This window comes from Prunus avium, chromosome 1, assembly GCF_965620075.1.
Source record: "Prunus avium chromosome 1, drPruAviu1.hap1.1, whole genome shotgun sequence".
Taxonomy (NCBI): Eukaryota; Viridiplantae; Streptophyta; class Magnoliopsida; order Rosales; family Rosaceae; genus Prunus; species Prunus avium.
Window position 1 is genome coordinate 24,051,980 of NC_142284.1, and position 23,775 is coordinate 24,075,754.

Genomic DNA, 23,775 nt, shown 5'->3' on the forward strand with positions numbered 1-23,775 from the left:
CCACTCCAATTAGGAACGAACTGCCTTTGCACTTGAATTGTCCAATTTCTTACACCTATTGATTTCGGATCGAGCCCAAAACTTGGGCAACATCATAATATGATGGGAGGAGTCATTTGGTTAAGTTTGAGTGAAATCCAATCTCTAGAACTACCCAAAACACCAACCACTCCAATTAGGAACGAACTGCCTTTGAACTTGAATTGTCCAATTTCTTACGCCTATTGATTTCGGATCGAGCCCAAAATTTCGGCTGTTGCGTCGATTCAGCTGCTCCAAAATAGATTCAGCTGCATCCTCAACTTGTGATACTCGCAAGTGCACGAGCCGTTTGGTAGTATAGCATATGTAAGTGCGAGGTCGATCCCACGAGGATTGGTGATTGAATGATCCAATTCATTTCCCCTACATAAAACAGAAATGAAAAAGAAAATAAATAAAACAAGAAAAAAGGAAATAACTCAAGCAGATAAGTTCCCAAGTTCAATTAGATGAACGGATTGATTCTAGCTAAAGTATGATTAAGCCATGGTGTTTGGTCAAAACCTTGTGTTCCTAATTCCCTAATTTGATCATTTGTTGTCTAACCTAAAATTAAGCATTAGGAACCCATTAAGCATAGAAGAACATTTTAAACAACCAAGTATGTATCTAATCCCTGTTGTCGAATGTCCATACATACTCTTCCTATCCATAGTTCAATTCGAATTAAAGCATGGTGTCTACTCTTAATTCAAACCAAGATAGCTAACATGCAAGCCTAAATGGTGATCAATCATTCAAACTAGCATATTAACTTATAAGCATAATGAATAAGAACAAAAACCATAATTGAAACTTGGAAACTAATCAAACTTGAAACTAAAGAAAAGAATTTGCATAACAATGAAAAGTAAAGTGGAACTAAGAAAAACTTAAGGAGAATTTCAGCACAAATATTTCATTACAACAATTGACAACTTGAAAGGAAACTAAGAGAATTTGAGGGAGAGAAGGGAAGGGAGCTCTAGAGAAGTGTTTGAGAGCTCCCCCCCTTGGGGTGTGATTTATGAAGCTTGAAGACTTCTCTATTTATAGGGCTAAGAGGGAGGAACATCATGATGAAATTCAACACCACCATTCCTTCTTTAATACAACCCATAACTCCAACCTCATCTTGTCTATGTTAGTGTGGTTGGAATCAATCTCATCCCATACTTCTTTTGCTGCACCTCAAGCTTCTTCACATGGGTTCAAAGGTGATCAGATGTGGCTGCCCTTTGCTGCCAACCCATGTGATTGCCTTTTGCTGCCAACCCATGTGGTTGCCTTTTGGTTGCTGAAAAACGAGTTTTCTGAACCAGTCTTGGTGTAGGAAGGCCAGAGGTTTCAAAACGTATCCAATGGGGCTCAAATTTGGATATGTTATACTAGACACCCATTGGAACAACCTCTATGAAGAAAGTATTCCCATCGGAGCAGTAGAAGTATGCGTTTTGAGCCTTTCAAGTTGGCTGCCGAACAGAGACTGGAATTGACTTCATTTCATTTCTTTGCTTTACATGCATGCACATGCTTTCTCTATAATAACTCCAGCATGTACCAACTTGCTCCTTTAGAATTTCATAGCTGGAATGCCTCCCCACTTCACTCATTATGTTGGATCCAAAGTCAGTTGCAGCATGGGTGAGGCACATGGCTTAAAGGAGGAGACAAGGCTCAAAGCTGGCAGCTGCAAATCCTCCTGAGCATGGTTGGGTGTTGGACGGGCTGAGCACTCCACAAATGTCCAATTGGGCTGGAATTTGGATATGTTGTAGTAGACACCCATTGGAACAGGTTTCATGAAGATCTTCACCTCATTCGAGCCCCATAGCATGCTGATCCAAGGCCAAGAAGTTGACCTACGAAATTGGGCTGGAAAGGGGTTGTAGCCAAAATGTGTTTGTCTTTAAGCTCATATTCCTCATATGCCAATCAGCCCTTAACATGCATGGATTGCATCAAATGTTATCTCTTGCTATCTTAACCTACAAAACACACAAACATAGATAAGTGACTCAAAATAAAGAGAAACTAAGCAAAATCACTAAGTAAAGAAGGCATACAAGTGTATGAAATTATGGACTTATCAAAATAGAAAATGAATTAAAAGCACAAGTTTAACCCAATAACATAACCAAATCATAAGCTAGAAGGGTACAAAATGATATACAATTATGAACCGATCAAATACCCCCAAACCTAGATTTTGCTAGTCCTCGAGCAAAACAACACAAAACAAAGTTAAAAACAAAACAAGAAGTTAACTAGACCACTTTCGTAGGTAACTCGATTGCATTGAGCGTATGCAACAAGCCTTTAAACCTCTAGGCATCCCTAGTAGGAGGAGTTGTGTCTCCTGAGGGTTTAACAGAAACGATACCCACAAACGTTTTACTAACTCTACAAAACAAGGTGGTTAGAAAACTTATTAGATTTGTTAGTCCTTAAGCAAAATAAAATAAACACAAAAACCAAAATAAAAATAATTACAAAACCAAAATAAATAAATAAATTAATTTAAAAAAATGTAAAAAGTAAACTCAAAACAATCTTTCCGAACATTTTCTGAAGAGAGATGACTCATGCACATAACTCAAAAGTTTTAACAATAAAAGCTCAATTTTAGATATTATTTACAAGGTGGCAAAGTTCAAAACACAACATGCTCAAAGTGTAGTAGTGTGATAGCCAAATGCAACAAATTCCCCAATCTTAGTTTTTACACAATTTTAAAAATCATACAAAGCACAAGTTCAACTTCAAATCTCACCAAAGTTGTCCTCTCACAAATGAATCACTCAGAAGAGGGCTACAATGCAACACTCAGTTATAAACATGAGATTAGAGTTAAATCATAAGGGACTTAACTCAAAAATAGGAAGATGAAGAACTTGCATTAATATGATCTCAAGAAGGATGCCAAACACTTAAAAGTAAGAAAATGCATGCAATTCAACCACATGACATTTAAGATCAATTTAGGTCTTTATTATAGGTTGTAATGGGGCCAAGGGTGTAAGGTGAGTAAGAAATGAAAGGTATGGATAATACAAAGTCCAAGGAACTCAAAATGTAAGAGCATAAAATAATAGTTTACAAGACTTCGAATCATCACGATTAGATTTTTTCTTTTACATGATCAAAACTCCTTATACCTTCATTTACATTGATTCACACTCCTTTCCAAACACCAATTTATTTTGAAGGCCCAAAAATGAATTTTCAATCAACCACCACTTAATCACAACTTTTTTCTTTTTTTTTTTTTCTTTTCTTTCACCAATTGTGTGAATTTCTCTTCTTTTTTTTTTTTTTTTTTTTTCTTTCTTTATGTAATATCCCTTCCCAAACTTAGCATGAAAAACACATCCGAATTAGAGCTCATGAGTTCCTTAGAAAGGTAAATATTTGTTTTTCGGGCTAAGGTGAGGAAATATAATTGGTAAAATGAAAGAAAAGGTTTACATGTAAGCTCAAAATGGTTAACAATGGAAAATCATGCTTAAGCATGCATAAGGTTAGCTTGAAAGGCACAAACGATCCAAAGAGGGCCTTAATATCATTTCTTAAATGTCATGAAATCAAATTGCAATAGAATGAATGACTTTTAAGTGTTCAACCAAATCAATGAATAATGAGATCAAACAACAACTTTGATGACAAGAAAATAAGAGTATATGTATAACACTCATGAAATGAAGAACAAGGCTCAAAAGCTCACATTATATGGTTATATAAGTCTAATTTATGCTTGATACAATTCTTTGGGTCATGCAAATCCTTTAATTGGAAAATTATGAAACAAATGGCAAGTGCAAAGAAGGTTTCGAACATATCATGCTAGAACGATGCCAAATTAATTAATTTTTTATTTTTATTTTTTTTACAATAAAAAATAATAATAATAAATAAATAAAATTCAATTTTCATTTAAGTCATGCAAACATTTATCACAATCTCATCAAATGTGTTCGGAAAGTGAAATAAAATCAAAATAAAACAAGACTCAAAATAAAAATTAAAAATAAAAGCAAGACTTAAACAAAATAAAATAAAAATAAACCAAGCAAATAAAAAAAAAAATTAAATTAAGGAAAAACCAAATTTACATGTTAAACTCCAATACCCCCAAACCTAGAAATGAACATTGTCCTCAATGTTTAAAATTTAGGCACAAGCAATGTCAAAAATAACAAATGAAGGTATTAAAGCAATAAATCACAAAAAAAAACACAAAAAAATTAAAATAAAATAAAATAATTACAAAAATAAAAATTACAAAGCAAACAACCAAAAGAAACGAAACAGAAAGCCCTAAACAGTCTTATGCAAACCAAAACCCAAACAATTCAAAGCTCAACCCAAAAGAAAGTTAGCCCACTTTGAAACCTAAACAACGGTGAAAACCCGACCCACAATGAAATCCGAAGCCCACACGTTTTTTTTATTATTATTTTTTAATTTTTAATTTTTAAGATGACACGTGAATTGGGAGTGCAAAGACGGGATTTTTGAAAAGAGAGAATGTGGTCCCTGATGTCTCGGCTCCTGTGAGGTCACGGGCAAAAGAGGTGAGAGACGTGTCGGCGCGCAGAGGCCGCTTTCACATCCCCCAAGCCAGAATTATTGGCCTCTTGGGTGAAGCGGGACGACTTTTTCACTTTGAAGGTTGTGAAAGGTGAAAATGCAATTAAGGGGAGGTTGGGAAATGGGTGCGGCGATATATAGAGATAAGCCGTAAGGGCCGCACATAACCCAGAACCGCAGCGGCTAGGGTTTAGCAGACTAAGTCTATAAAAAGGTAAAAAGAACGGGTGAAAAACACAAACTCAGAAACACACAAAACAGAAAAGAAAGAAGAACAAAGAGTGAGAAATCAAATGGCCTCTTCCTACCCTTTTTCGTTGGATCTCAACCTAGCTCCACCGACTCAGACACAAGGCCAAGCAGCGGCACCAGTATGGATATCCTACTTTGCTTCCGCACGGGGGCCTGTGACAGTAACTGACTCAATACTCCTGGACAACGATGTTGCCATTGGAGTGGGCAGAAATCTGGTGACTCCTAAAGATATACGTGTGTTTGGGACAAGAGATGACAACCGGGTCACGAGTGATGCCATGGCACTGAGCGTGCAGAGTACAACATATGTGGCAAGTTTGGGTCATCGCCTACTTGCGAAGTCCCATGAGGTAGAGGTGCTAAAGGGTCAGTTGGCGGCGGAGCGAAGTATGGTTGAAGAGTGTCAGAGTGCTATAAAAAGCTTGAAAAGGGAGAGGGCAAGGATAGTGGAGGTGAATCGACACCAGCTAGAAGTATTGCGGGACGAGAATAAAAACCTATCAAAGATGGTAGAGTTGTATTCTCGCGACATGCGAAAGCAGCTGGAGGACCTAGACCGACCGGGTAAACGCAAGCAAGCAGATCGCGAGAGTAGTTACGCTCAAGCTAAGATTGCGATCTTTGGGAGCTCGAGTGATGAGCCCCAAGAGGCTGTGCGTGAAGCCCTGTTAAGCTCATAATTTCATACATATACATGCCCAATTTACTTACTTCCTTTGCTTAGTTTCCTATAATTCTGAGTTATTTGCCTCTATTTGTGTGTTTTGTAGGCCAATAGAGCAAGAGAGCATAATTCATGCAATGCAAGCATGTTAAGGCCTAATTTGGATGAATGGAAGAAGAGCTTAAAGACAAACTCATTTTTCCTACAGTCCAGTTTCGTGGGTCACATTGCAAGATCTGTTTCAGCAACCTACACAGCTCGGATGAGGCCGTATTCTTCATGAAAGTTGTTCCAATAGGTGTGTACTATAACATATCCAACATTCAGCCCCATTGGATAACTCTGGAGTCCGTAACCTAGCAAACACTGAACCATGCTCAGGATGGATTTTTGTCAGCGAGCAAAACGAGTTAGCAATTTGTTTCGGCCTTAACTTCCTCCTCCGACCTTGGATTGGCCCAAATAATATATGGCTGGAAAGAAGACATTCTGAACTTCACAATGGACATCTTAAAGTCTTCATTTGATTCAGCCTAGCCCAATTCGTAAGCCCAAGAAGTTGCTGGTCATGCTGACATGAGGATGAGCTGGTTGGAAGCTTGGTCATGGTGAGCTAGGCATGAGCTATTGTAGCTGGTTGGAAGCTTGGTCATGGTGACATGAAGATGAGCTAGGGCTGCTGGTGGGATTTATTGGTGAAGTGCATCAACCAATTCAGATTTTATAATACAAGTGTTGTATGCATTAGTGAAGTGCATCAACCAATTCATCTTTTATAATGCAAGTGTTGTATGCATTAGCCATATTGAATTCAGATTTATCACTCCCCTCTCCCTATAAATACCACATCCATTCCACATTCAAGACACAACAAATCCTGAGATTCACAACCCCCACAATTCACTCCAACCATCCTCAAACACTCTCAAAATCCCAAACACTCCAACAATCACCAAAACAACTCCAGTAAACCTCTCTTCCATTTCCCTACGAATTTCATCTTCCTTAGCCATCACCACTCACTCAAACTCATCCCAAATCACCTCCATATCCTTCATACATCTTTCTAGAAGTGGGGAAGCTCTTGGAGAAGCATTAGAAGTGGAGAAGCACTTGGAGAAGCCTTGGACACCACAAGAACTTCAGAAAAAGGGTTTTTCTACTCTTATTGCATTCATTATGTTTTCTCATTTCTGTTCAAGTCTCTTTTCCATTATGAGTAGCTAAATCCATAACTAGGGCTTCGATGTAACCTAACATGAATATTCTGGGTTTATAAGTTTGGAGTTTCAAGTTTGATTCATGATTCATGTTCTTATTCATTATGCTTATAAGTTAACATGCTTGTTTGAATGATTGATCACCATTAGAACTTGTTTGTTAACTATCTTGGTTTGAATTAAGAGTATACACCATGCTTTAATTCGAATTGAACTATGAATAGGAAGAGTATGTATGGACATTCGACAACAGGGATTAGATACATACTTGGTTGGTTAAAATGTTCTTCTATGCTTAATGGGTTCCTAATGCTTAATTTTAGGTTAGACAACAAATGATCAAATTAGGGAATTAGGAACACAAGGTTAGGACCAAACACCATGGCCTAATCATACTTTAGCTAGAATCAATCTTTGAATCTGAATTAGACTTGTTACTTGAATCTTTATAACCCAGAATTGAATTGTTATGGTGATTCGAATGCCCTAGTCTCAAAATCTGTTTTCCAACTCTTAAAACCACTCTTTGTTACATTTGTTTACTTGTTTTTTGTTCGCAATTTCATTTTGCTTCTTTTGTTCAACAATCACAACCACTCTTGTTTTAAATTCTGTTTTAGACATAACCTCCTACTTTCTTGAATTTGGTAATCTAAGTACATAACTAGTTTTAACTTCTCAGTCTTCGTGGGTACGACCTCGTACTTGTCTTGCTATACTACTAATTTCCCCGTACAATTGCGAGTTAACATAATATTAACAACAAAATTTTGGCGCCGTTGCCGGGGACTGAACAAAAGTTCTTCCCTGGTTATGTGCCCAAGGTTACCCTATTCTTTTTAGTGTTTCTAATTAATCTAATTTTTTGTTTCAGGTAGTTTATGTCTAAAAAGCCATTACTTGAACAAGTGAGGTCTTCGTTCCAACGTTCTAGATCTTTGAACGCAGGACGATCATTGCAACCCAGACGAGTGACCTCTGAAATTCAGAATCGTCTAGAAAGGGAGTTGTCAACTGCAAAAGAGCAAGCTCTTGCTACATTTACAAGTCTTGCTCTCCACACTGAACTTCCTGGTTCTTCACCTTCAAATTCGGAAGCAAGTTCAGACCAAGAAGAAGAAGAAATGATGGCTGCCATTGAGTTCATGGGAGAACTTGATATCCCAACAATTCCAGCATCTCCTTCAAGCATTTCGCTGCCCACTGTAGCTCGAAACTATGAGCTTAAATCTTCTCATCTTAATATGTTCCTTCCTTTTATGGTTTACCTAATGAAGATCCATTAACTCATATAAAGGATATTTTTAATGTTGTGAGTTCTTTTCCCTTGACAGGTGTGACAGAAGATCAACTTCGAATGAGAGTGTTTCCATACACTTTAAAGGATAAGGCGAAGTATTGGTTGAATTCTTTGAAGCCTGGTTCACTCACTACATGGTCTGCCATTCAAAAGAAGTTCCTGGAAAAATACTTCTCCACGCAAAAGACCGACATGCTTAGGGACAAGATCTTGTTATTTGCACAGCAAGATGATGAATCGTTTTGTGAAGCATGGGAGAGATTCAATGGGCTGCTCAACCAATGTCCTCATCATGGGATTCCATTGAAGCTTCAAATGCATATGTTTTATAAAGGACTAACCCCTTCTAGTCATAATATAGTCACCAATTTTGCAGGTGGTTCTTTTAAAACCAAAACTCCAGAAGAAACGTACGAACTCTTTGAGGAGATAGCAATGGAGACCCAACATACGGATACAAGAGGTAAACGTGTTATTAGTGGTTCTAATGATGCTTCTAGTGTGCAGATTTCAAAACTGGAACAAAAGCTAGATGCTCTTCTTGCATTAAACTCAAGAAGCCCTCCGAAGGAAGTGTGTAGCATTTGTGAATCTCATGACCATGCTACCACAGCTTGTCCACTTGGGGCTGGATATCCAGAATTTGTGCAAGAACAAGCTAAGTTGGTAAATTCCTACAACCAAGGTCCAAGAAATGATCCATACTCTCAAAGTTATAATCCAGGTTGGAGAAATCATCCAAACTTTTCATGGAGAAATACCCAGAATCAAGCAAATCCCCCTTCATTCCAAAAGCCACAACAATCATCATCATCATTGGAAGATATAGTGAAGCAGATGGCAATCAACCAATCCAATTTTCAGCAAACTACACAAGCTGCCATCTCCAAATTGGAAGTCCAATTAGGCCAAATAGCTGCTGAAATAACTCAAAGAGTGCCTGGGAAATGGCCAAGCCAAACTGAGATCAATCCAAAGAACCCAGAAGCCAAGGCCATTCATGTGCTCAGATCAGGTAAGATCATTGATAATAAAGATGATTCTAATCTTTCAAATGATGTTGTGATTGTAGAAGATGAAGAGGAGGAGACCATGGCCACGGAAGGAGAACAACTCAAAACTTCTCAATCTGCTCCTAAGGCCAAATCAGATTCTCAGAAATCCGATCAATTCCAATTGCATAAAAGGGATGACAAATTTGTGCCACCACATCTTCAAGAAGATAGATACTTGCCACCCGCTCCATATGTTCCACAGATTCCATTTCCAGGCCGTCTTAAGAAAGCAAAGCAAGATAAGGCTTTTAAAGAGATTTTGAGTAAAGTTAATATCAATTTGCCTTTGCTTGATCTTATTGAACAGATTCCTGCATATGGAAAATTCATCAAGGACTTGAAAACTCACAAGCTCAATTTCGCTCCAAATGAAGGAGTAAAGCTCGACCAGAATGTAAGTGCTGTGTTGCAAAGGAAGCTTCCACCAAAACTAGATGATCCTGGCAGCTTTGACATTCCCATTAACATTGGAGGCAAGAAGGTTGGAAGAGCCATGTTGGACTTGGGAGCAAGCATCAATGTTTTGCCATATTCAGTTTATCAAGAGCTTGGCTTAGAAGGGATGAAGAAGACTTCAATGCGACTTGAACTAGCTGATCATTCTATAAAATATCCAAAAGGTATTGTAGAAGATATTCTAGTTCAAGTTAATACACTAATTCTCCCTGCTGATTTTGTAGTGATGGACATGGAAGACAATCCAAATGGAGATCGTGTTGATCCCATTCTCCTAGGCAGGCCATTCATGGCCACTGCAGACACAATCATTAAAGTGAAAGATAGCACCCTCTCCATGACTGTTTTGGGTGAAACTGTTGAATTTAAAATGCTTAATGCTCTATCTCAACCTTCTATCTCTCTTGATTCTTGCTTTTCAATTGATGTTGTGGATCATGAGGTTTCTTCCATAATTTTGCAGAGAAAGTCTAATGATGCTCTAGAAGCTGTCTTAACACAAGAAGAGGAAGATCTTTGTGAACCGGAGTTCCAAGAAGTGGTGGCTGCCTTAGAAGTGTTTCCGCCATACCCACCATCCTTTAGGCCACCAATCGAGCCTCTTGGACCATCATCCACGAAATTGGAGCCATCCATTGTCATCCCACCAAAGCTAGAACTTAAACCTCTTCCCAATAATCTTAAATATACATATTTGGGTGCTAACGAAACTCTCCCTGTTATAATTGCTGCAGGTCTCTCCTCACATGAAGAAGAGAGCTTAATTAAAGTTCTAAAAGAGCATAAAACAGCCATTGGGTGGACCATAGCAGACATCAAAGGAATTAGTCCAAGCATGTGCATGCACCGGATTTTAATGGAAGAAGACAGCAAACCATCTCGTGATGCCCAAAGGAGGCTAAATCCCAACATGAAAGAGGTGGTTAGAGCTGAAGTTTTAAAGCTACTCGATGTAGGAATCATCTACCCAATTTCAGATTCTAAGTGGGTGAGCCCTGTGCAAGTTGTTCCAAAGAAGTCCGGAATCACCGTTGTGAAGAATGAGAAGAATGAGCTAGTTCCTACACGAACTGTCACTGGTTGGAGAGTTTGCATTGATTACAGGAAGTTGAACACATCCACTAGAAAAGATCATTTCCCCTTGCCTTTTATTGATCAAATGCTTGAACGTTTATCTGGCCATGCTTACTATTGTTTTCTTGATGGTTTTTCAGGTTATAATCAAATTCCCATTGCTCCGGAAGACCAAGAGAAAACCACATTCACATGCCCATTTGGTACGTTTGCTTATAGAAGGATGCCATTCGGTTTGTGCAATGCCCCAGCAACTTTCCAAAGATGCATGATGTCAATCTTTTCAGATATGGTGGAACGATTCATTGAGGTATTTATGGATGATTTTTCAGTTTTTGGTTCCTCTTTTGATAATTGTCTTCACCACTTGTCTCTAGTGCTTAAAAGATGCCAGGAAACAAATCTGATTTTGAATTGGGAGAAGTGTCACTTCATGGTGAGACAAGGCATTGTACTAGGCCATGTGATTTCAAGCAAGGGAATCGAAGTGGATAAAGCCAAGATCGACCTCATCTCAAATCTTCCACCCCCTACCTCTGTTAAAGGAATTAGAAGCTTTCTAGGTCATGCTGGATTCTATAGAAGGTTCATCAAAAATTTCTCAAGCATTACAAGGCCATTGTGTAATCTCCTTGCTAAGGATGCTGTTTTTGAGTTTAATGAAGCTTGCATGGAAGCTTTTACTACCTTGAAGAGGGAGCTAACTTCAGCCCCTATTATCATAGCTCCGGATTGGTCTTTACCATTTGAAATAATGTGTGATGCCTCTGACTTTGCTATTGGTGCAGTTTTAGGTCAAAAGAAGAACAAGCTGCCCCATGTGATTCATTATGCTAGCCGGACCTTGAATGATGCTCAAATCAACTACTCCACAACAGAGAAGGAGTTGCTTGCTGTGGTTTTTGCTTTAGAAAAATTTCGTTCTTACCTTGTTGGTTCTAAAGTAATTGTTTATTCTGACCATGCAGCTCTTAGATACTTGCTCACTAAGAAGGATGCCAAACCACGCTTGATTAGATGGATTCTCTTGCTGCAAGAATTCGATTTGGAGATTCGAGATAAGAAGGGATGTGAGAATGTGGTAGCTGATCATTTGAGCAGAATTGTGGTTGAAGAAAAAGGAGCAGCTATGCTACCCTTGAATGAGACTTTCCCTGATGAACAACTATATGCTGCCCAAGTCAAAGAGCCATGGTATGCTGATTTTGTTAATTATCTTGCTTGTGGTGTTCTTAGAAATGATCTAACTTCTCAGGACAAGAAGAAGTTCTTTTCCATGGTGAAACATTATGTTTGGGATGAACCTTTCTTATTCAAGCATTGCCCGGATCAACTCATCAGAAGATGTGTTCCAGAAGAAGAGCAAGAAAGCATACTTAGGCATAGCCACGAATTGGCTTGTGGAGGTCACTTTGGAGCTAAGAAAACAGCACTTAAAATTCTGCAATCTGGTTTCTTTTGGCCCACTCTATTCAAAGATGCGTTTAATTTTTGTGTTAAGTGTGATAGGTGCCAAAGGATGGGGAACATAAGTCGCAGGAATGAAATGCCATTGAATAACATACTTGTTGTGGAGCTCTTCGATGTGTGGGGTATTGATTTCATGGGACCATTCCCATCTTCCTTTGGTTATACTTACATACTTGTTGCTGTTGATTATGTGTCTAAATGGGTGGAAGCCATAGCCACCAAAACCAATGATTATAAGGTGGTGCTGAAGTTCTTGAAGGATAATATTTTCACAAGGTTTGGTACTCCAAGGGCTGTCATTAGTGATGGAGGCAGCCACTTCTGTAACAAGCCATTCGAAGCACTCATGAAAAAGTACAACATCACCCATCGAGTCTCTACACCATATCATCCGCAAACTTCTGGTCAAGTGGAAATAAGCAATAGAGAAATTAAGCACATCCTGGAGAAGGTGGTGAACAATACAAGGAAAGATTGGGCAGCCAAGCTCAATGATGCATTATGGGCTTATAGGACTGCATATAAGACTCCCATTGGAATGAGCCCTTATCGTCTTGTGTTTGGGAAAGCTTGTCACCTGCCAATGGAGCTTGAACACAATGCTTTTTGGGCCATCAAGAAGTTGAATTTTGATCTAGACAAGGCAGGCCATGCAAGAAAGTTTCAGCTCAATGAATTGGAAGAAATTAGACATGAGTCTTATGAGAATGCAAAGCTTTACAAAGAACGAACCAAGAGTTACCATGACAGAAACATTCAACGGAAAGAGTTCTCCAAAGGTATGTCAATTCTTTTGTTTAACTCACGTTTGCGTCTCTTTCCAGGAAAATTGAAGTCTAGATGGCAAGGCCCATTCACCGTGGTCAATGTTTCTCCCTATGGAGCTGTGGAGATTCAAAACCCTAAAGATGGCTCGACTTTCAAAGTAAATGGACAACGTTTAAAGCCATTCTATGAGGGAGTTTCAGCTGGCATCCAAACTGGCCATGTGGTAGATCAACTTCCCTTCGTACCATCAACTTAGCTCATTGCACAATATCTTGCCAAGACAGTAACTAAGGCGCTTCTTGGGAGGCAACCCATGTGTTCAAGAAGAAGGTGCATGGTAGCAATCGACCTAATCGCATCAAGGGGAAGCATTTCAATCCTTTCTCTTTACTTGTTTTGTTTTTATTTTAGTCATTTTAAGTTTCTGTTCCTTTTTATAAATAAATAAAAAATAAAAAAATTTTATATAAGCTAACTTTTGGTAACCCCAGTGAGCACCTCCGTCAATACAGTGTCTAGGAGTTCTTTAGGCGACACCTTCGGTGTCTAAGAAGTTTGGGTTTTAAGCGGGACCATTGTGACCCCTCCAACCTTCCCGGATCCCCTGGCTGTGTTTTCTGAGGCCCTTAACTGGTCATCCGTGAGTTGCTTATATATTCATTTTTTTTTTTTTTTCCTAAACCTTCTTCTAAACTTTTCCCTTTATCATTTGTTTGTTCTCAATCATCTTTTATATGCTTTCACATTGAGGACAATGTTCAATTCAGGTCTGGGGGGAAGGTTTTCAATTTCAATTTTCTTATCCATTTGTGTTTTCAATTTTCGTTCTCTTGTCACTTTTTATTTTTATTTTTATTTTTTATTTTTATTTTTATTTTTATTTTTATTTTTATTTTTTGTTTTTTTTTGTTTTTATTTTTTTATTTTAATTTAAGAATGTCATACAATCAATGCTATGGAGATGCTATTTGAGGTTTTCATATCAGAATTTTGCACTTCACAAAGCTTTTGCTCTTAGAATTCTGGAGGCTAAAGTACCATGCTCAAATTCTTGAAGGAAAATAGTGGAGACTACCCTAGTGAGCTATATCGAGCCTAATTGCTTTCTTGAGAGGGTTTAAAGTGTTCTATTTCTCATCCATACTTATTTTCTTCAATTCACTCTAATTGATCTTATCATTTCATTTTGATTGAATACTAAGGATGATTCTCTTTTGCAGATATCATATGCTTGCTCTCATTCATGAATGAACTCATTGAGGTGATGCTAGGCTATGTGTGTATAACCATTCTATATGCTTTCTTTTCACCCTACCCATATGTGTGTTCCATTAGCCCTCTTGAAGCCAAACACTTAAAGCCTTTTTCTTCTATCACCCTCATCATTTCCCTACCTTTGTATCTCAATCTGAGATACTTGACCTATTGTAGCCATACCCTATAGCTTAGAAATATACCAAGGTGTGCCAAGATAAAGTTTGAAGCAAGGAAGTTGCTGCCATGTGCCTAAATGAAAGATGATGTGAATCTGTGCAATGAAGTTAAAGATGATGCAGATCAATCAGCAAATAAGAAAGATAAAGAGAAAGTGTGTCGATATGATCTAAGTGTGAAAAATAAAATCTATGCCAGGTGATACCATGAAGTTTGCTGCCATGCCAATCTAAATCAATGATGCCTTGCAGATTAATGAAGCATGCAACCTTGGTATGTTCTTAAGTTATTTGTTTTTCCTTCCAATTCTTCCATTTCCCCTAACCTTAGCCTTTCATTACAACCTTGTGAAAGACCTAGCTGATCTTTGAGGATGTATTCATGGGTGCTGGTATGTATATGTGTATCTATTTTCTTAGTATTTGATTCCTTTCATGAGATCTAACCAAATTTGTGCTTCTATTTCATACACTCACTTATGCTTTCTTGAGAGGATTAAACCTTAGGTTCTGAGTGATTGAGTGTTTTCTGTGAGAATTAGAGTCGAAGCATGTTCTCTATTCAAGGTTTGAGTGTGCTTGCTTTGAAACCGTGTGCCTTTGAGCTATAGCTTCCACTTGTACACACTGATTGATCACATATCTTGGCAACTCTATGGTGTTGGAGGTATGACTAAAGTTTTCTTTCATTTTCATTAGTTGATTTCAAAGTTTATTTTTCTAACCACTTTGTTTTGTAGACTCAGTAAAGCGTTTGTGGGTATCGTATCTGTTAAACCCTCAGGAGACACAACTCCTCCTACTAGGGATGCCTAGAGGTTTAAAGGCTTGTTGCATACGCTCAATGCAATCGAGTTACCTACAAAAGTGGTCTAGTTAACTTCTTGTTTTGTTTTTACCTTTGTTTTTCTTTTGTTTTGCTCGAGGACTAGCAAAATCTAGGTTTGGGGGTGTGGTAAGCTCATAATTTCATACATATACATGCCCAATTTACTTACTTCTTTTGCTTAGTTTCCTATAATTCTGAGTTATTTGCCTCTATTTGTGTGTTTTGTAGGCCAATAGAGCAAGAGAGCATAATTCATGCAATGTGATCGGTTCATAATTGTATATCATTTTGTACCCTTCTAGCTTATCATTTGGTTATGTTTTTGAGTTAAACTTGTGCTTTTAATCCTTTTTGTGTATATCTTTCAGTTCATTGAGCTTTATGTAATAATGATGGCTTTAGAGAGCATAATTCATGCAATTCAAGCATGTTAAGGCCTAATTTGGATGAATGGATGAAGAGCTTAAAGACAATCTCATTTTGGCTACAGCCCCCTGCCAGTCCAGTTCCGTAGGTCACATTGCAAGATCTTTTTCCGCAACCTACACAGCTCGGATGAGGCCGCATTCTTCATGAAAGTTGTTCCCATGGGTGTGTACTATAACATATCCAAAATTCAGCCCCATTGGATAACTCTGAAGTCCGTAACCTAGCAAACAGTGAACCATGCTCAGGATGGATTTTTGTCAGCGAGCAAAACGAGTTAGCAATTTGTTTCGGCCTTAACTTCCTCCTCCGAGCTTGGATTGGGCCTATACTTGTGTGGTTGGATCATACACATTCTGAAATTCACAATGGACATCTTAAAGTCTTCATTTGATTCAGCCTAGCCCAATTCGTAAGCCCAAGAAGTTGCTGGTCATGCTGACATGAGGATGAGCTGGTTGGAAGCTTGGTCATGGTGAGCTAGGCATGAGCTATTGTAGCTGGTTGGAAGCTTGGTCATGGTGACATGAAGATGATCTAGGGCTGCTGGTGGGATTTATTGGTGAAGTGCATCAACCAATTCAGATTTTATAATGCAAGTGTTGTATGCATTAGTGAAGTGCATCAACCAATTCATCTTTTATAATGCAAGTGTTGTATGCATTAGCCATATTGAATTCAGATTTATCACTCCCCTCTCCCTATAAATACCACATCCATTCCACATTCAAGACACAACAAATCCTGAGATTCACAACCCCCACAATTCACTCCAACCATCCTCAAACACTCTCACAATCCCAAACACTCCAACAATCACCAAAACAACTCCAGCAAACTTCTCTTCCATTTCCCTACGAATTTCATCTTCGTTAGCCATCACCACTCACTCAAACTCATCCCAAATCACCTCCATATCCTTCATACATCTTTCTAGAAGTGGGGAAGCTCTTGGAGAAGCATTAGAAGTGGAGAAGCACTTGGAGAAGCCTTGGACACCACAAGAACTTCAGAAAAAGGGTTTTTCTACTCTTATTGCATTCATTATGTTTTCTCATTTCTGTTCAAGTCTCTTTTCCATTATGAGTAGCTAAATCCATAACTAGGGCTTCGATGTAACCTAACATGAATATTCTGGGTTTATAAGTTTGGAGTTTCAAGTTTGATTCATGATTCATGTTCTTATTCATTATGCTTATAAGTTAACATGCTTGTTTGAATGATTGATCACCATTAGAACTTGTTTGTTAACTATCTTGGTTTGAATTAAGAGTATACACCATGCTTTAATTCGAATTGAACTATGAATAGGAAGAGTATGTATGGACATTCGACAACAGGGATTAGATACATACTTGGTTGTTTAAAATGTTCTTCTATGCTTAATGGGTTCCTAATGCTTAATTTTAGGTTAGACAACAAATGATCAAATTAGGGAATTAGGAACACAAGGTTATGACCACACACCATGGCTTAATCATACTTTAGCTAGAATCAATCTTTGAATATGAATTAGACTTGTTACTTGAATCTTTATAACCCAGAATTGAATTGTTATGGTGAATCGAATGCCCTAGTCTCCAAACCTGTGTTTTAACCTTCAAAACCACCCTTTGTTACTTTTGTTTACTTGCTTTCCGTTGCAATTTCAGTTTGTTCATTTCTTTCTATAATCACAACCATTCTCACTTCAAAGTTCATTTTAATCTTGCTGCATTTGTTTTCAAACTCACTCTTGCATTAAATTCTGTTTTAGATTTAACTTCCTAACTTCTTGAATTTGGTAATCTAAAGTACATAACTAATTTGAACTTCTCAGTCTTCGTGGGTACGACCTCGTACTTGTCTTGCTATACTACTAATTGCCCCGTACAATTGCGAGTTAACATATTATTAACAACACAATGCAAGCATGTTAAGGCCTAATTTGGATGAATGGAAGAAGAGCTTAAAGACAAACTCATTTTTCCTACAGTCCAGTTTCGTGGGTCACATTGCAAGATCTGTTTCAGCAACCTACACAGCTCGGATGAGGCCGTATTCTTCATGAAAGTTGTTCCAATGGGTGTGTACTATAACATATCCAACATTCAGCCCCATTGGATAACTCTGGAGTCCGTAACCTAGCAAACACTGAACCATGCTCAGGATGGATTTTTGTCAGCGAGCAAAACGAGTTAGCAATTTGTTTCGGCCTTAACTTCCTCCTCCGAGCTTGGATTGGGCCAATACTTGTGTGGTTGGATCATACACATTCTGAACTTCACAATGGACATCTTAAAGTCTTCATTTGATTCAGCCTAGCCCAATTCGTAAGCCCAAGAAGTTGCTGGTCATGCTGACATGAGGATGAGCTGGTTGGAAGCTTGGTCATGGTGAGCTAGGCATGAGCTATTGTAGCTGGTTGGAAGCTTGGTCATGGTGACATGAAGATGAGCTAGGGCTGCTGGTGGGATTTATTGGTGAAGTGCATCAACCAATTCAGATTTTATAATACAAGTGTTGTATGCATTAGTGAAGTGCATCAACCAATTCATCTTTTATAATGCAAGTGTTGTATGCATTAGCCATATTGAATTCAGATTTATCACTCCCCTCTCCCTATAAATACCACATCCATTCCACATTCAAGACACAACAAATCCTGAGATTCACAACCCCCACAATTCACTCCAACCATCCTCAAACACTCTCAAAATCCCAAACACTCCAACAATCACCAAAACAACTTCAGCAAACCTCTCTTCCATTTCCCTACGAATTTCATCTTCCTTAGCCATCACCACTCACTCAAACTCATCCCAAATCACCTCCATATCCTTCATACATCTTTCTAGAAGTGGGGAAGCTCTTGGAGAAGCATTAGAAGTGGAGAAGCACTTGGAGAAGCCTTGGACACCACAAGAACTTCAGAAAAAGGGTTTTTCTACTCTTATTGCATTCATTATGTTTTCTCATTTCTGTTCAAGTCTCTTTTCCATTATGAGTAGCTAAATCCATAACTAGGGCTTCGATGTAACCTAACATGAATATTCTGGGTTTATAAGTTTGGAGTTTCAAGTTTGATTCATGATTCATGTTCTTATTCATTATGCTTATAAGTTAACATGCTTGTTTGAATGATTGATCACCATTAGAACTTGTTTGTTAACTATCTTGGTTTGAATTAAGAGTATACACCATGCTTTAATTCGAATTGAACTATGAATAGGAAGAGTATGTATGGACATTCGACAACAGGGATTAGATACATACTTGGTTGGTTAAAATGTTCTTCTATGCTTAATGGGTTCCTAATGCTTAATTTTAGGTTAGACAACAAATGATCAAATTAGGGAATTAGGAACACAAGGTTAGGACCAAACACCATGGCCTAATCATACTTTAGCTAGAATCAATCTTTGAATCTGAATTAGACTTGTTACTTGAATCTTTATAACCCAGAATTGAATTGTTATGGTGATTCGAATGCCCTAGTCTCAAAATCTGTTTTCCAACTCTTAAAACCACTCTTTGTTATATTTGTTTACTTGTTTTTTGTTTGCAATTTCATTTTGCTTCTTTTGTTCAACAATCACAACCACTCTTGTTTTAAATTCTGTTTTAGACATAACCTCCTACTTTCTTGAATTTGGTAATCTAAGTACATAACTAGTTTTAACTTCTCAGTCTTCGTGGGTACGACCTCGTACTTGTCTTGCTATACTACTAATTGCCCCGTACAATTGCGAGTTAACATAATATTAACAACAAGCCCCGGAAGAGGATAGCCAGAGGGCCAAACTCAAAGCTCCAATGGTCGAGACACCGAGCACTGTGAAGAAATGATTTCTACTGCTAATTGTTGTTTTTATTTTATTTTGGTTGTTTTTATTTTTGGTTATTTTGTGTCGGAAATAAAAGTAAAGTTGCAGAAGGAAAAAGAAAACGGAAAAAGAAAGCACATCTCCCAAACTTAAATCAAACGAAGACGACAAACGGAAAAGAAAGCACAGTTCCCTAACTAAAATAAAATAAAGATGATAGCCGAAAGGGAAAAGCAAAAACACAAAGCTCTAGAAAATGAAAGTAACGGGTAAAAACACAAAACACCAGAAAACACGGAAAAAAGAAAAGTAAAGTGAAAGTTAATGTGCTCCCCCTTGAAGCGATTAGGTCGAGCATGCCCGGGAAATCCGAAATGGTGTTGGCTCTCTCTCATCAGCATATGTCTATTTAAACCACACCTCTGCAAGTGGATGATACCCAGCATTTCTTCCTGCAAACTCAAGGAAAAACATCAAAAAATTCAGAAGCAAAACAAATGGCATCCTCATGTACTCACCTTGATGATCTAAACCTTGAGCTCTCACTTGCACCACCGAACGCCCAGACAAGGGCTCCTCCAACCTCTGTCTTCCCAAACTCCACATATCATCACGGCACGGCCTCAAACTTTGCTGAGGCAATACCGAACTTTGCTGAGGCAAGGCCGAACAGAGCAGTGCTGCTGGGAGGCATGATTGGCAGCAAGCTCACACCAGCAGATCATTGGCTTATAGCACACAGGTCTGACAAGGTGGCAGTGGATGAGTCCCACACTTATACCGCGCTCCAAGCGGTCTCGGCCACAAATCTGGGCTTGCGCCTACTGGCGAGGACACGGGAGTGTACAGCTCTGAGCGAGGAGGTGGTTGCCTTGAAGGCTATGGTGGCGGACTTGCAGAAGCGGCTCTATTGTGCCACTCAGCATGTGGAAGCTTGAATTGGGAACCACCAACCACTCCAATTAGGAACGAACTGCCTTCGAACTTGAATTGTCCCATTTCTTACACCTATTCATTCCGTATCGAGCCCAAAACTTGGGCAACATCATAATATGGTGGGAGGAGTCGTTTGGTAAAGTTTGAGTGAAATCCGATCTCTAGAACAACCCAAAACACCAACCACTCCAATTAGGAACGAACTGCCTTCGAACTTGAATTGTCCCATTTCTTACACCTATTCATTCCGTATCGAGCCCAAAACTTGGGCATCATCATAATATGGTGGGAGGGGTCATTTGGTTATGTTTGAGTGAAATCCGATCTCTAGAACTACCCAAAACAACAACCACTCCAATTTGGAACGAACTGCCTTTGAACTTGAATTGTCCAATTTCTTACACCTATTGATTTCGGATCGAGCCCAAAACTTGGGCAACATCATAATGTGGTGGGAGGAGTCATTTAGTTAAGTTTGAGTGAAATCCGATCTCTAGAACTACCCCAAACACCACCCACTCCATTTAGGAACGAACTGCCTTTGAACTTGAATTGTCCAATTTCTTAAACCTATTGATTTCGGATGGAGCCCAAAACTTGGGCAACATCATAATATGGTTTGAGGAGTCATTTGGTTAAGTTTGAGTGAAATCCGATCTCTAGAACTACCCAAAACACCAACCACTCCAATTAGGAACGAACTGCCCTTCAACTTGAATTGTCCAATTTCTTACACCAATTGATTTCGGATCGATCCCAAGAGCTAGGCAACATCATAATATTTTGGGAGGAGTCATTTGGTTAGTTTTGAGTGAAATCCGATCTCTAGAACTACCCAAAACAACAACCACTCCAATTAGGAACGAACTGCCTTTGAACTTGTATTGTCCTACTTCTTACACCTATTGATTCCGTATCGAGCCCAAAACTTGGGCAACATCATAATATGGTGGGAGGAGTCATTTGGTTATGTTTGAGTGAAATCCGATCTCTAGAACTACCCAAAACAACAACCACTCCAATTAGGAACGAACTGCCTTTGAACTTGTATTGTCCTACTTCTTACACCTATTGATTTCTGATCGAGCCCAAAACTTGGGCAACATCATAATACGGTGGGAGGAGTCATTTGGTTAATTTTGAGTGAAATCCGATCTCTAGAACTATGGAATACACCAACCACTCAGATTAGGAACAAACTGCCACTGAACTAAAATTGTCCAATTTCTTACACCTATTGATTTCGGATCGAGCCCAAAACTTGGACAACATCATAATATGGTGGGGGGAGTCATTTGGTTAAGTTTGTGTGAAATCCGATCTATAGAACTACCCAAAACACCAACCACTCCAATTAGGAACGAACTGCCTTTCAACTTGAATTGTCCAATTTCTTACAACTCTTGATTTCGGATCGATACCAAAACTTGGGCAACATCATAATACGGCGGGAGGAATCATTTGGTTAGTTTTGAGTGAAATCCGATCTCTAGAACTACCCAAAACAGCAACCACTCCAATTAGGAACTAACTGCCTTTGAACTACTGTCCAATTTCTGACACCTATTGATTTCGGATCGAGCCCAAAACTTGGACAACATCATAATATCGTGGGAGGAGTCATTTGGTTAAGTTTGAGGGAAATCCGATCTGTGGAACTACCGAAAACACCAACCACTCCAATTAGAAACGAACGGCCTTTGAACTTGAATTGTCCAATTTCTTACAACTATTGATTTCGGATCGAGCCCAAAACTTGGGCAACATCATAATATGGTGGGAGGAGTCATTTGCTTAGTTTTGAGTGAAATCCGATCTCTAGAACTATGGAATACACCAACCATTCCGATTAGGAACGAACTGCCTTTGAACATGAATTGTCCAATTTCTTACACATATTGATTTCGGATCGAGCCCAAAACTTGGGAAACAATATAATATGGTGGGAGGAGTCATTTGGTTAAGTTTGAGTGAAATCCGATCTCTAGAACTACCCAACAAACCAACCACTCCAACTAGGAACGAACTGCCTTTGAACAAGAATTGTCCAATTTCTTACACCTATTGATTTCGGATCGAGCCCAAAACTTGGGCAACATCATAATATGGTGGGAGGAGTCATTTGGTTAAATTTGAGTGAAATCCGATATCAAGAACTACCCAAAACACCAACCACTCCAATTAGGAACTAACTGCCTTTGAACTACTGTCCAATTTCTTACACCTATTGATTTCGGATCGATCTCTAGAACTATGGAATACACCAACCACTCAGATTAGGAACAAACTGCCATTGAACTAAAATTGTCGAATTTCTTACACCTATTGATTTCGGATCGAGCCCAAAACTTGGACAACATCATAATATGGTGGGAGGGGTCATTTGGTTATGTTTGAGTGAAATCCGATCTCTAGAACTACCCAAAACAACAACCACTCCAATTAGGAACGAACTGCCTTTAAACTTGTATTGTCCTACTTCTTACACCTATTGATTCCGTATCGAGCCCAAAACTTGGGCAACATCATAATATGGTGGGAGGAGTCATTTGGTTATGTTTGAGTGTAATCCGATCTCTAGAACTACCCAAAACACTAACCACTCCAATTAGGAACGAACTGCCCTTCAACTTGAATTGTCCAATTTCTTACACCTATTGATTTCGGATCGATCCCAAAAGCTGGGCAACATCATAATATGGTGGGAGGAGTCATTTGGTTAGTTTTGAGTGAAATCCGATCTCTAGAACTGCCCAATACACCAACCACCCGAATTAGGAACGAACTGCCGATGAACTTGAATTGTCCAATTTCTTACCCCTATTGATTTCGAATCGAGCCCAAAACTTGGGGAACATCATAATATGGTGGGAGGAGTCATTTGGTTAAGTTTGAGAGAAATCCAATCTCTAGAACTACCCAAAACCCCAACCACTAACATTAGGAACGAACTGCCTTTGAACTTGAATTGTTCAATTTCTTACACCTATTGATTTCGGATCGAGCCCAAAACTTGAGCAACATCATAATATGGTGGGAGGAGTCATTTGGTTAAGTTTGAGTGAAATCCGATCTCTAGAACTACCCAAAACACCAACCATTCCAATTAGGAACGAACTGCCTTTGAACTTGTATTGTCCTACTTCTTACACCTATTGATCTTTGATCGAGCCCAAAACTTGGGCAACATCATAACACGGTGGGAGGAGTGATTTGGTTAATTTTGAGTGAAATCCGATCTCTAGAACTGTGGAATACACCAACCACTCAGATTAGGAACGAACTGCCATTGAACTTAAATTGTCCAATTTTTTACACCTATTGATTTCGGATCTAGCCCAAAACTTGGGCAATATCATAATATGGTGGGTGGAGTCATTTGGTTAAGTTTGAGGGAAATCCGATCTGTGGAACTACCGAAAACACCAACCACTCCAATTAGGAACGAACGGCCTTTGAACTTGAATTGTCC

The 23,775-nt window shown here is 38.8% G+C and overlaps 1 non-coding gene across 1 annotated transcript; it reads right to left on the reverse strand.

The window, feature by feature from the left end:
* Nucleotides 1-8,242: 8,242 nt before the first annotated feature.
* On the reverse strand, nt 8,243-8,349 carry LOC148297633 (small nucleolar RNA R71). The gene has a single exon (XR_015833219.1). It is a non-coding gene; the product is annotated as a small nucleolar RNA R71 (small nucleolar RNA).
* Nucleotides 8,350-23,775: the final 15,426 nt, after the last annotated feature.